The sequence below is a fragment of the Branchiostoma belcheri genome, unplaced genomic scaffold (genome assembly GCF_001625305.1).
Source record: "Branchiostoma belcheri isolate BF01 breed outbred unplaced genomic scaffold, Haploidv18h27 scaffold21, whole genome shotgun sequence".
NCBI lineage: Eukaryota > Metazoa > Chordata > Leptocardii > Amphioxiformes > Branchiostomatidae > Branchiostoma > Branchiostoma belcheri.
This window is the reverse complement of record NW_017803602.1, coordinates 1,149,013-1,161,130: the sequence shown is the minus strand read 5'-3', so window position 1 is coordinate 1,161,130 and position 12,118 is coordinate 1,149,013. Positions and strand designations below refer to the sequence as shown.

At 47.3% G+C, this 12,118-nt stretch overlaps 1 protein-coding gene across 1 annotated transcript in view; it reads left to right on the top strand.

Annotated features, from left to right (window-relative positions):
- Nucleotides 1–3,949: 3,949 nt before the first annotated feature.
- LOC109469672 (thrombospondin type-1 domain-containing protein 4-like) overlaps nt 3,950–12,118 on the top strand; it is a 101,357-nt gene continuing 93,188 nt past the window's right edge. Inside the window, exon 1 of the mRNA XM_019768219.1 lies at nt 3,950–3,974. The gene's annotated coding sequence lies outside the window, so the exon portion shown is untranslated. The remainder of the gene's footprint in view (nt 3,975–12,118) is intronic.

Genomic DNA, 12,118 nt, shown 5'->3' with positions numbered 1-12,118 from the left:
ACGCGAAAATTCACACGACAGCTTGTATTCGAGTAGTACTTGTGCTGATCCATCGGCGGAGTCCGACTGGACAGCCTCAGCGCGTGTGACCAGAATGACGTCATCGGGCGTACAGGGATATCGTCTCGTTCTACATAACGGACACGCCAAAGTTCCGGAAATAAAACCTGTCCACAATCAACTTTCAGTTCAAAATGTAGGTAGATGGAACACTCTAGTATTCAGTCACACACTCACTAATTGCAAAGTCTGTGCTATGTGTAAAGCGGCACCTAGATAACGCAACGGGCTCTATAATACAATAAAACACGGTCACCGTTTGTATCTTTAGCTTCTTCACTCAAACGTGAACCGTCAAGATATCGCTCGTTTACATTGTAGGTCCTTCTGTAGGCGGGCACGTGGTTGGCTGACGCGCATCTGGGTAAGTGACTTACTGCAGTACTACTACAAATCGCCACAGGCCGCTTTTGCAAGGCAAGGTAATATTACTTACATATATGTATGGTATTGTCTCTGATCTCTTGGATACTTTTTTGGGGGGTACTACATGAAATGACATACCCACATCTTTACAATCAAGAGAACAATTCTAATTGTTTCGCTCGTCTTTTCGCTAGTTTTATGTGTCTTTCGGATTGGCAATTCTGATTCAAGAATTTTACCGACAGTGTTTGCTCTTCCTGTAGGACCAGATGACACCAGACAATTACAGTATACAAACACCAATAATTTTTCTCCAACGTTAGTCCGCCCCCTTGGGTGATGATGAAACCAGTAATTCTAGGTCTTCTCACATTTTCCACTGCCAAACGCTTTGCTTTAACTTAACAGGTAGTTTTCTCATAAAAAACGCTTTCAATACGACTTCAGAAAACCGCCTTGCATGCGATTATGGGCATTTCTGAAATATCCCTAAATAGTCTTGTCATGAGTAGAGGCTTTCCCTGGCACAATAGAGCACACCCAGAAGTGTCACTGTCGGTTGACAGTCACCTAATCCAGAGCCGCCGCCCCTCTTCTATAAATGACAGTCTGTATTATGTCAGACAGTACCATAACTCCCTGTTGTAAGTAACATATAATAGGGGCATATTTAGACATATGTTCAACAGACCACTAATGCATACTTCCGATGAGGTTAACAAATGGCAGTTTAAAGGCATTTTATACCGTTTCTATTTTTCTAACACACAAAGCCTTTGATCGCTGTTTGGACCCAGACGTATGATACTATTGAGCTCTACTTATGTTCGATTTTTATAAAGGACTTGAGCTGATGGGTTGGTTTGACTTTGTCGCCTTCGGGTAGGCGACGTCTCTACAACAACAGAGTCCTTTTGTTGCTAAAATGACTGTCGAAGTTAGCGAAAAATGTACCATGGTCGCAAAGGCTGTAACTCTAGATCCATTAGGATAACCGGGTAAATCCCCACCCACCTCCTCGGCCAATTTTCTACTTTTTTTTCGTCAGCCAAAATGAGACTAGCCATGGGTGCGGGTAATATGGCGGCTTACCGCGTCTTTCTGTACCCTGTCCGCCCGCGCGCCAGATCTGTGTCCCTCGCGGCTGTCCCAGAAATCCTTCCACTACATTCACAGCGGCTTAAACAGTCGTTCCCAGGGCACCTCGGGCGATGTGGCTCCAGTTTGCGCCTCACTGCGCGCCCGTTCCCAGCGCCGGGCCTTTCAGAGCCACAAATGAAGCGGTTTTGTGGGGTTTTAATCGCTCATTAGACTGACACCGCGTGCACTTCGCCCGAGGAGGGTTGACATATCAAGTGTACATTCAAATCTGTGGTGCGCTTGTTGGGAGATCAGTCGACTGTTCAAATATAAATCCCAGCGAAAAATCCTCGACTGTCTCCGTTTTCAAACACGGTCTGGGTCGTGCTGAGGTAAGTCTAAGTTATCTGCATTAAGATGCGGTTACATTCCGTCATTCGTCGTAAGAATGTTTTGTCGTGTGATCTGTCGTCGAGGCTATGACAGAACCGACATTCAACAGACAATTACGGCAACCTGGCGTCACAAGACGGCTGCGGCATTTTGTGCGACAGGTCCGCGACTGTCGACTGCAAGGAGATCTCCTGTCGTAAACCTGTCGTAAATATGTCGCACGATGAATGTGACAGGCCCAGGGACCTTGCCAAGTGCAGATTCACGCAATTTTGGATACGGTGGTGTGCCGCTCTTGAAGTGAACTGCTCTCAAGCTAAGTGAGCAGAACAAATTAGACAAAATGGAGTGAATGATTTGTAAGCCTGACAGAAGGCCCAGGTAGTAGGCCCCAGATCAGTACGAGGGTTAACTAAGTTGACGCCCAAGCAATGTACAAACAAGGAGTAAAAATTTTGCTCGTTTTGCACGAGGACGGCTGAAAAAATACGCCACAAAGTTAGGGAAAGCTCGCCACAAGCCCCTACGCGTACCACTGGATTCCCTCCGCGCTGTCACCTACCGTCCCCACCGATTCGGCAGCTAATGTAGCGCGGCAGTGGGACACATGTGGATCAGCAGACACACAGGTTAGCGTCACTTTTAACGACCAGGTTGGAGGGACAGGTGAGTTTACTGTGGACAGGTTTAATTGCCGAGAGGAAAGCGCATGCGAGCGGAATATTACACACATATTTTACTCCATGACAGGTGAGTGATAAATGGAACAGACGGAGCGGAAAAATACTTGTAATTTCTCCACTCTACTCCGAACCCCATTATCAAGTTTTCTTGTTAAGTACACTTCGCATTGAGCGCCTTTCCGCACGTGGAGTGTGTATACCTTACGTTTTAACAGGGAAAACAGTGGTGGGTTAAAGGCTGTGCCAGGTCAGAAATCTGGGGACAGAGGCCGTGCCAGGTCACTGACGCGGGAAAAATCTCTGACGTGATCCCAAATTTCACCGCAAGTGTTCAGGTGGTGACAAGTCCGGTAGCGTCAGGTGTTGTTAAGTGGACGCTTGGACGACCTGTGGTATACATGTATTGAAATAAATGACTCAAGTTCAACTAGTTGTCCTGTATTCCTCGACATCACATTAATGCATTACATAAAAGTTGGGGTGACTACAAAATAACAATCATGATATATATAACATGACACGTAATCAGAATATAGAAATCAAAAAGCCCCAAGTTCATTTGATGACAAGAACGTGTCGTGTGGGGAGACATGCGGTAGGCGAAGCGTTTCTTTCACTGAAAGTTTCAGCATTCGTTGTTGGTTTCGCCAGTTTGATGGAGTTTTGAATTGACATCTTGGCTTGACCTCTCAGTGCGCGTCCGCCGCTGACATTTGAAGTCGAACAACAACATGTCCTTATCTGGTGTAAGATCTGTTAGTGTGACAAGATACAAAACACAGATAATGTCTGGCCCAGACAATGGCCTCGGGAAGATTACACTCGCGCAATAATGACGGCGGACGGTCCACAGGTCTATGATACGGAATAACAAACGGGAGATTACATGTTCTTGCAAGAACAAAGGGGTGGTAATTTTAAGGAGACTTTGTTCTCGTAGCTGATTTCGCGCCATGTCAGTCCGTTGATCATGATAGTGTTGGTAGGGACCTACATTAGTTTTCAATTTCTCTTTGTTCTTGTTCTTTACCTCTGAGACCATTACTGGGTTTATTGTTTGTATGGATGTTGTTTTCATTCGCGACGACAAGTTTTGTGAAACATGATTGGTGATACCACATTGCCGACGAAACGGGGGTGACCCTGGCACAAAGCCAAATACCTGTCATAGCCGGAGGAGTACACATACCAAGGCTGCTCCCCCCGGCGGGATGATAGCGTGGACTGACCCGTCGGGGCCCGCCAGTGTCAGGTCGGCAACAGACGGACAGACGGACAGTGCGTCGCCGAGACCAAGACGCGAACTATCCTTCTTCTAAGACGTCTTCCCCGCCATGACATTAGCGGCGGACGACTTGAAGAACCGTTTGAAGACCCGCGCGAAGGCGGGAGGTCAGTAAGGATACTTGTTCTACTTGTCCTTTTGTACAGGCAGGCTGCCAAGAGCCAAGTCGTGCTGCCGTGCGTGTATCTGCGGCGCGGCTGAGTCAGGGTTAACACGTGTGGGCCAGCCGGGATCTTCTGTACCATGTTATTACAGTTTTACCTTGATATCCTGCACATGTGACTAGTCTTTCTCGGTATTTTAGTAGCGTGCTGCCACTTTGGTCTACCGACTAGAAATCGCACTGCTGAAGCACGCGGTCGCGGGTTTTCGAATCCCAGCCTATCCCCGTACGTCGGTACATTGTTCGGAAGCCTACCGCTGCTGGTAGGACCTGCAGTTGGATTGCCGTGCTACTGCGAACTGCCGGTTCTGTTTTAAAGGAAAACCGTACCTTGGCGACAGTGGAGAGCCCTGTACTGTGCGTAAGGTACAGACAACAGAAGGACTCGTCTAAAACCGAGGCAGCCTTCCACACTTTTACTCCCAGACGCCAGGTACGGAGCTGGTATGTTGAAGCGGTTATGAGATACAGACACAGATAGAGATTCTGCCAGCACGTACAGAGTGACGCAGTGGCGGCGTACCGCGACCTTGATCTACTGACTACGCCCGGCTGTCAATCAGAACAAGCGACCCGCCCGCGAGGGAGCAGACTCACAATCTAACAAAAAGCACGTTCTGTACGAGTAGTTTAAGATAATCTGGGTGGCTGGCGATTTTCAGTGTGCTCTTTGCACTGTTTTCTGATCGCTCGCGTGTTCTTAACAAATGTATAGCCAAACGATACGCCACTTTGTTAGAAAACCACGCAAAAGAGCACCAGTTAGTAAAAAAAGCCACAGAAAATCGCCAGCCACATAGAATGCCTGCGCAGGAGTTTAAGTCTGACTGGGGTTCTTCTAACTATGTCTAACAGTAAGACCACCGTGAGGTTATGGAGAATATTTCAATTTTTGTGACGTGTGGAGTAAAGACATGTCAAATGCCGGTATGCGGGGAGGGCAGGCAGGCCGACCTGAGGGCGCAGGCAGGTGATTAATCATACTTAGCCAGGTGTGATTAGCGCTAACAGTCTGACACGCTGTGCGTTAATGGCACTCGATTTGAAGGCAATGACTCGAATGACATTTAGCAGGCTACACACGCTGCTTTAGATCTGAAAAGTACTTACTACCTGTACTTGGTTAGGTCTTCTCAGCATTGTGAGTGGATGCGCCAAAGTTAGTTCTTCGACTACACAGCGTCCCGCGCCATACATACAAACCACTTAGCGCAGGTGCAGTGTTGCAAAAGGAAATCCATGAGAAGGAGGGGGCGAAAAACGTAATACGGATAAATTAAGGGGGCCTCTGACAAGCCATGGCCTCACAGATATACAAATTAGGACGGAAGTATTCCTCTTTCTCCTCTCTGTAATGTTTACATTGTACATCGCAGAAACGCACACACACGTAAGGTACACAGGTTAGTACACACATGAGGTACACAGGTTAGTACACACATGAGGTACACAGGTTAGTACACACCTGAGGTACACAGGTTAGTACACACATGAGGTACACAGGTTAGTACACTACATGAGGTAAACAGGTTAGTACACACATGAGGTACACAGGTTAGTACACACCTGAGGTACACAGGTTAGTACACACATGAGGTACACAGGTTAGTACACACATGAGGTACACAGGTTAGTACACACATGAGGTACACAGGTTAGTACACACATGAGGTACACAGGTTAGTACACACATGAGGTACACAGGTTAGTACACACATGAGGTACACAGGTTAGTACACACATGAGGTACACAGGTTAGTACACACATGAGGTACAGAAGGTACAGAGACTTTAGTTGCAGTGCGCAGAAGCCGGTTCGAAACTACCTCCCTCAGGTGGTCTGGTATCGAGCAGGTTTCCTTGTGACGTTGGTATATGTGTATATGAAGCTAGACATGTAAAATATCGGTATGCACGCTGTTGACTTGGCCCACCTCTGGGTCACAGGTTGACAATCAATCATACTTATGGGCGTCTGATTAGTGTTATTAGTCTGACACGTTGTGCATTATTGCTGCACGATTTGATGTGAATCGACTTGGATGACATTTAGGCAGTGATGTAGGCTCGATTGGGAACAGTAGGGCATATACCGGTTATCATGACTTGTGTACGAAATGTGTCATGATCTAAGACAGCCTTTTGAGCAATAAGAAATAATTAGGAAGGACGCATGCACGACTATCCTAAGAATGTCCTCGACCGTACGACGTAAGCGATTGGGCCTTTCTGCAGGAATCATACCAAAATCTTGCTGCGCCACCTATGTGTGTAAAATCAACTCAAATCAGACGTAAAATCTGTCATGTGTGATCAGAGAAGCACTGAATATCGAACAGCCTCTAGGCGACGTTAAAAAAAGTCTTCTGAGGTTAAAGCCCGGTCACAGTCAACAGCACACTAGGGACGGTCTTGGAACTGTGGTGGAGGTGTCATGTACGAAATTCAGCTGTCTTCTGACATAACATTCCTGGCGTATACGTAGTTGTTCCTTTATAGTGGTTAATTCTACCATAGCTTCGCTAAAAATCCTGCGGCAGAAAACCCGTACGAGGAATGTGACCCCTCCAGCAGGTGTTTTGTGGTTTAAACACACCGCCATGTGGAGCAGAGGCTATAAAACACCTGCGAGACTCCTGTGGTGCGCCCGGGGAGATGGTATTAATGGTGACATGTCGACTTTGCGGTGTGCAGTCTCAGTAATGATGTTGTTCGACAGGTATGGTATAGCCTCAAAATCAGGCTCCGTTAGCGGCGTCCGTTAGCTGTGTTTCTCTTCGTGTGATGTTTATTTTAGACAACCACAAGAACATGATAGTAGCTTGACAATCAGAGATAGCAGACTTCACCCCTTCTGTCAGGACATACAGACACTATACTGCTACATACGGCACATGCAGACTGGATATTCTCTGCTTACTTGGCTATACACACAGGGCAAATACAGTCGACTGCTGTATTTGTCATATATAAAATCATACAAGTGTACGACAAACAAACAAAATGGGGCTTCGATAGTCTCTCAAAACGTCCACCCTGTCAAGAGCAAACAATCAAAACGTGACGATAGCTGCAATTCACACGTATCACAGCACTCAAGGCGATTGACTCTTAACGACTACAATAAAGAAAACACATGTCTTGCACATAGACTTCGTACCAGGCTGATTGATACTGCAAACAAGTCATTTCCACATTCCGATGCATAGATAAATGGGAACAAAAACTAGAAAAACTTTAGCTGCTGGGCAAAATTTTTCGGTTGTCTTATGTTAGCCTGAATGGTACATGTGACTTTTACGAGTACACAAACATCTGGTCGCTATGTGCCGCGATGTTAATCCTTCATGAGAAGGACGCTCGATCAAAAGACTCCCCGCGCCTTACGTCAGTATGAAATATTAGTATGGCGCCACAACCATAGAGAACTTGAACTTGACTAGCAAGTTTATGGTACTGTAAACATGCACTTGGGTGTGTTTAAGGGCAGAATTGATGATATCAAAATGTCGTATAGGTGATAAAGAAAAGCAGTATATACAAAGATAGTTTCTTTGCCATACTTGCAAACGTGGAACTTCAGCGGGTGAGTTGAAATCATCCTTTTCCTGACAGGCCTTTTTATTTTAATGTACATCAAAATACCGAGATTGTCGTTTGATAGTAACCTGGAATCTTAACCATACTCGGGTTATCCAATTTACACTTTCGACAATAAGTTTGCATGGCATTTTATCTGTAGAGCCTACCCTCGGTCTGTAGAAAAAGGGAAGGGGGTCAAGATTGTAACTGCTTCAGAGTTAGGCCCCATCAATTTCCACGAGAAGGGTATCGCTGAGCGACTGTTGACCGATCAGAGAAAGAGACAAGATAGTTCCCGTTCCTGTCGCGTCGGGCGTGCGTGAGATATTGGCGGGATTCCTGCCCGCAGAGCCGACAGTTCGATGACAGTTTTACGGTGCTGTGTGAGGGGGTGGCGTGCAGGGGGCGCTGTGGCCGCGGGAGGGTCTCGACTACAGCCCGTAAATTCAGCTTTACCTCTCCGGGAAAAGGTGGTTTGACTTTCCGCGGGCTTAACTCTGATCCACAATCTTGTTTTGCGACATAAGATCGCGTTTCTTTTCTTAGAAGTAATCCCTCTGACTCTTAAGACCTTGTTTGTAGCCATTTTCGCGTGTTCCAGTGTTATTTGGACCATCCCGCCATCCCGCCTTGATGTTGCCCTTGACCTGACCTTTAGCGCCTGTGGCTATTCTGAGACCTGCCGGAGACGTTGTCCGAGCCGTGTCGGCGGACAGACATGTATGGTATGTCACGGGCAGGTGCCAGGCGTGTCGCACTGAAACATACTTCATGGGCAGGGATTTATTAACATCTCACCCCACCTCTATGTAATCGTGGTCTATATACCAGTCATTCTTTCACCCACCGGAGCAACGGCCTAGCATAGATCAGTAGGTTGCGAGTTCGATCCCACGCCGACTTTGAAATGGTACATACTGCTTTCTCTGCTTAGTACTCAGCAGAGAAGATGGGAGTTAACCCACCACTACCACTAGCCTGTAGTGAGTTGAGTGAGTGCGTGCGTGAGTGAGTGAGCGAGCGAGCGAGTGAGTGAGTGAGTGAGTGAGCGAGTGAGTAAACTTGTACATGTAACTTCGATTGGCTTTCGCCCTTTGTTATCTGACGAGTGGCGTCCATATAACGAGGAATCCAGTACTTTTACCGCCAGTTCGCCCTTGTTGTGGGAAACGACAGTAGGAGATAAGTGAAAGCGTAATAGATACCAGGCTAGGAAGGTACAAGAACGTCTGCGGTGGCGGTGGTTAGTTCTCGTCTCCGCCAGTCTTCTCTCGGCTAAGAGTAGCCAAAACTGCGAAGTCTTCCAACAAGTGTTGTCCCTAGCAGCAGGTGGATGTTTCCTGCACTGCTACAGATAATAGACAGGGTGCGCTGTTGCAATGCCTGTAATAATATCGCAAATACGTACAACATAAGTTGTAAGTTACGTTGTACGCATTGTAACTTGGACCAATCCTATCCCATAAAATGCCAATATCTGTGTAGCAAAATGCGATGTCACTGACGAAAACGGTTGCTTGTTTGGTATCGTAGGCTGGTTCTAGCTAATGGCTGGTACCCAAAAGAGATGCCTCACGTAGTTTGTGGGCTATTTCAAATGTTTTGAATATGAAATGATGACTAAAATGTGCTAAGAAATGGCAGTAAATGTCAGCTTTCCTCAACCAGAATATTTTTGTTGCTACTGGATGAACCCATAACGCAGTGTCACTCTCTCTAGAAGGTGAAGGGTTCGGCCGGTGTACGATGGCTCGACGGATCCGTTCGTTGCGCAGCTTGTTCCTCCTCAAGTCCAAGTGCGAACCCGCTGTGTACACCGTGTGTCAGGTTAATGCACTACAGACAGATACAGACATGTGATGTCGGTAAAACCCCTGTCACACATTCACAGCCCTCCCCCGACCACCAGCCGACCACAAGCCAACCATGGACGGACCATCTCTAAACCATTCTGAAACATTCGGCTGGAGTAGCCGAAGAGTAGTCGACCTGGCCGTACACAAACCGACCCAGCTGACCTACTCCTAACCATGGTTGTGGGGAGTTCGGCAGTGTTCGGGGGGCCATATACGGCCATGTGTGACAGGGGCTTTACCTTCCGGTGTGTTCACACGGCCTTCAGGTTCAAGTTCAACTCACAGCTTCAGCTGTTCTCCTTCTCCAACCTTGACCCATGAACCCTTAATTCCTACTAATACTGTGCCAAATTAACGCTTTCTTGTCTTTGAAGTTATTTTAGACAAAAACTTTCCTCCTTTATTTGGCGGTACGGTTCACCATTCCGCCATTTGTCATCGGTCGGACGGCTAGGAAATTACCGGGTTCAAAGCCAAGTTCTCTCCGCAAGAACACAGCCTTGGCGCGATCCAACATGGGCCGAGTTTTCTTCATCATTCGATAAATTGATCACGTACCGATCAATAGAAACATTTGTACGTACTTCGCGCGGTGTGACAGGGGTAATGCGGACCATGAGGGCTGAGAATGGACTTCTGCCTCTCATAACGTAACCGGTAAAGGCGATTTTAGGTGTAACACATCAGTTTTGTACAGTACAAGCTGCTTAAGACCGGACTGCAAGGTTTGATCGACTCACACTCAGCCGGTGTTCGGAGGAAGGGCCCCTACTCTTTCTGATACTTCGGTGGTTTGTTCTATCCGGGAGGATGTCCTTACCCGAAGGTATAGTTTCCACCTGAGTTGAGTGAGGGAATAGGTGTTCAGTGGGTTTCTCAAACTGCTAGGACTGCTCAGGGAGTGGTACCTAGAACTTCACATTCTTAAGCCAACAACCCTAACCACAAGACCACTTTGCCATCAGGCCGTGTTTTCTGACCGACAGACTTTCACACATGTGGTTCGCGGTGCCCCCCACGGACAGGGATTCTCCACACATGCCAGCTTTAACGGCAGGTGCTGAAACAACGTTAGTCTTGGGGAGACTGTTAGCCTCGTCAGCAGGCTCCACTGGAGTACAGTAGCTATGGGCGTCTTGATGTTATCGTTCATACCGTTGCCAAAAAGGTTAAGCTTTTCGTTTCCTTTTGTTTGTGGTTGTTTGGGTGGGTGAGTGTGTTGGTGGACATAATGGGTGGATCATTACGGTATTTACGGTACGGATTTAGGGAATAGCGATCTTTCCTCCCAACATCTGCTTGGAGCCTACTGGTCAGCACGGTCCGGAGGCCTGTCTTGACACACAAACAGACACAGCCAGACAAAGCAAAAACAATGCTTCACTCCCTTCGGGTACGGTAGCAAGACCAACCCTGCGTCTGCTTGGAGAGGGAACACCATATAGCCCACCCTGTAGCGTGATGGATGGGGTGACGACAGCTTCCCGCCAAAATTATCAGACGACAATTTCACGCCACGTTCGGAACGGACAATCATATTCTTGTTAGAAGGCGACGGAAGGGAACACACGTAGTTCGCTCACGTTCGAAGAAATGGCCTGAGACCAAGGCGAAGTCGTGTTTTGTCGCCGTTTCAATCTATGGTATCTATCTATCTGTCGATCTAACTATCAATTTTAAAGATGATATTTAAGATTAGCTATATTATTCATCAATTATGATTACTAGGACTTGTTCGTCTATTCCGCTTCTGTATTTACACTGTAAAACCGAAATTTCACACCATACCAAGACACGACATTGGACACCAAGACGTCGTAAATAAAGTTCTTAACCCCCAAGGAAAGACCTGGAGGAGGATTTACCAGTTTTCTTTGCCCACTCACAACTGTGAAAACTTTGTGGTAATATTGATGACAATAGTCATTTCAATAATTGCGTTGGTTCTTACTTTCCTCCTAGTCTCCTTGTTTCCTATGCCCATTGTTTCAGAAACAACAGAAAAGTAGTAGTCATTAGGCCCCTTCCACGCTGACAAATCGAAATGCGACAGTGTAACGCTCGTCTTGGCGGACTGAAAAATGTAGTAATTGGCCAAAATAGGTGATCAGAGAGTATAGGTGGAATATCAGAGAGTATATAGGTATGTCTATTGGTTGTCCGTATGGCTGACTGACTCCTCCGGCCAATTTCTATTATTTTGTCAGCAAGCCATGGAGTCTGGTAGCGACCGGCAGTGTTCTAGCCTTACTGCCAGACTGTTCCCGGCTATACACAGGTCAGCTCCCGGGCCCCAGGGCCAACATGCCCCCAAAGGAATTTTAGACCAATTTCAGGGCCTAACTCAGGCTGGCCAATGGTAAATTTCCTCCTGGTCATGTTGGCCCTGGAGACGAGAAGCTAGTCTGTTTAGACCCTGGGAGCAGTCTGGTTTAGACCCTGGGAGCAGTCTGGTATCCAGGCTACAGTGTCCCGTCCCGGGCCAGACCGCTGATTTGTCCGGGGAGTCCCAGGCCGTCTCCCGGCCCCCCGCGGCGGCGGCAGCGCCACTTGTCGGCACCAGGCGCACCCAAGGCCGCAGATTTATTTCTTCTCTCCCTGATTAAAGGCCCAGTCAAGGCGAACTCCTGTAGCTGGTCAGTGTGTTTGG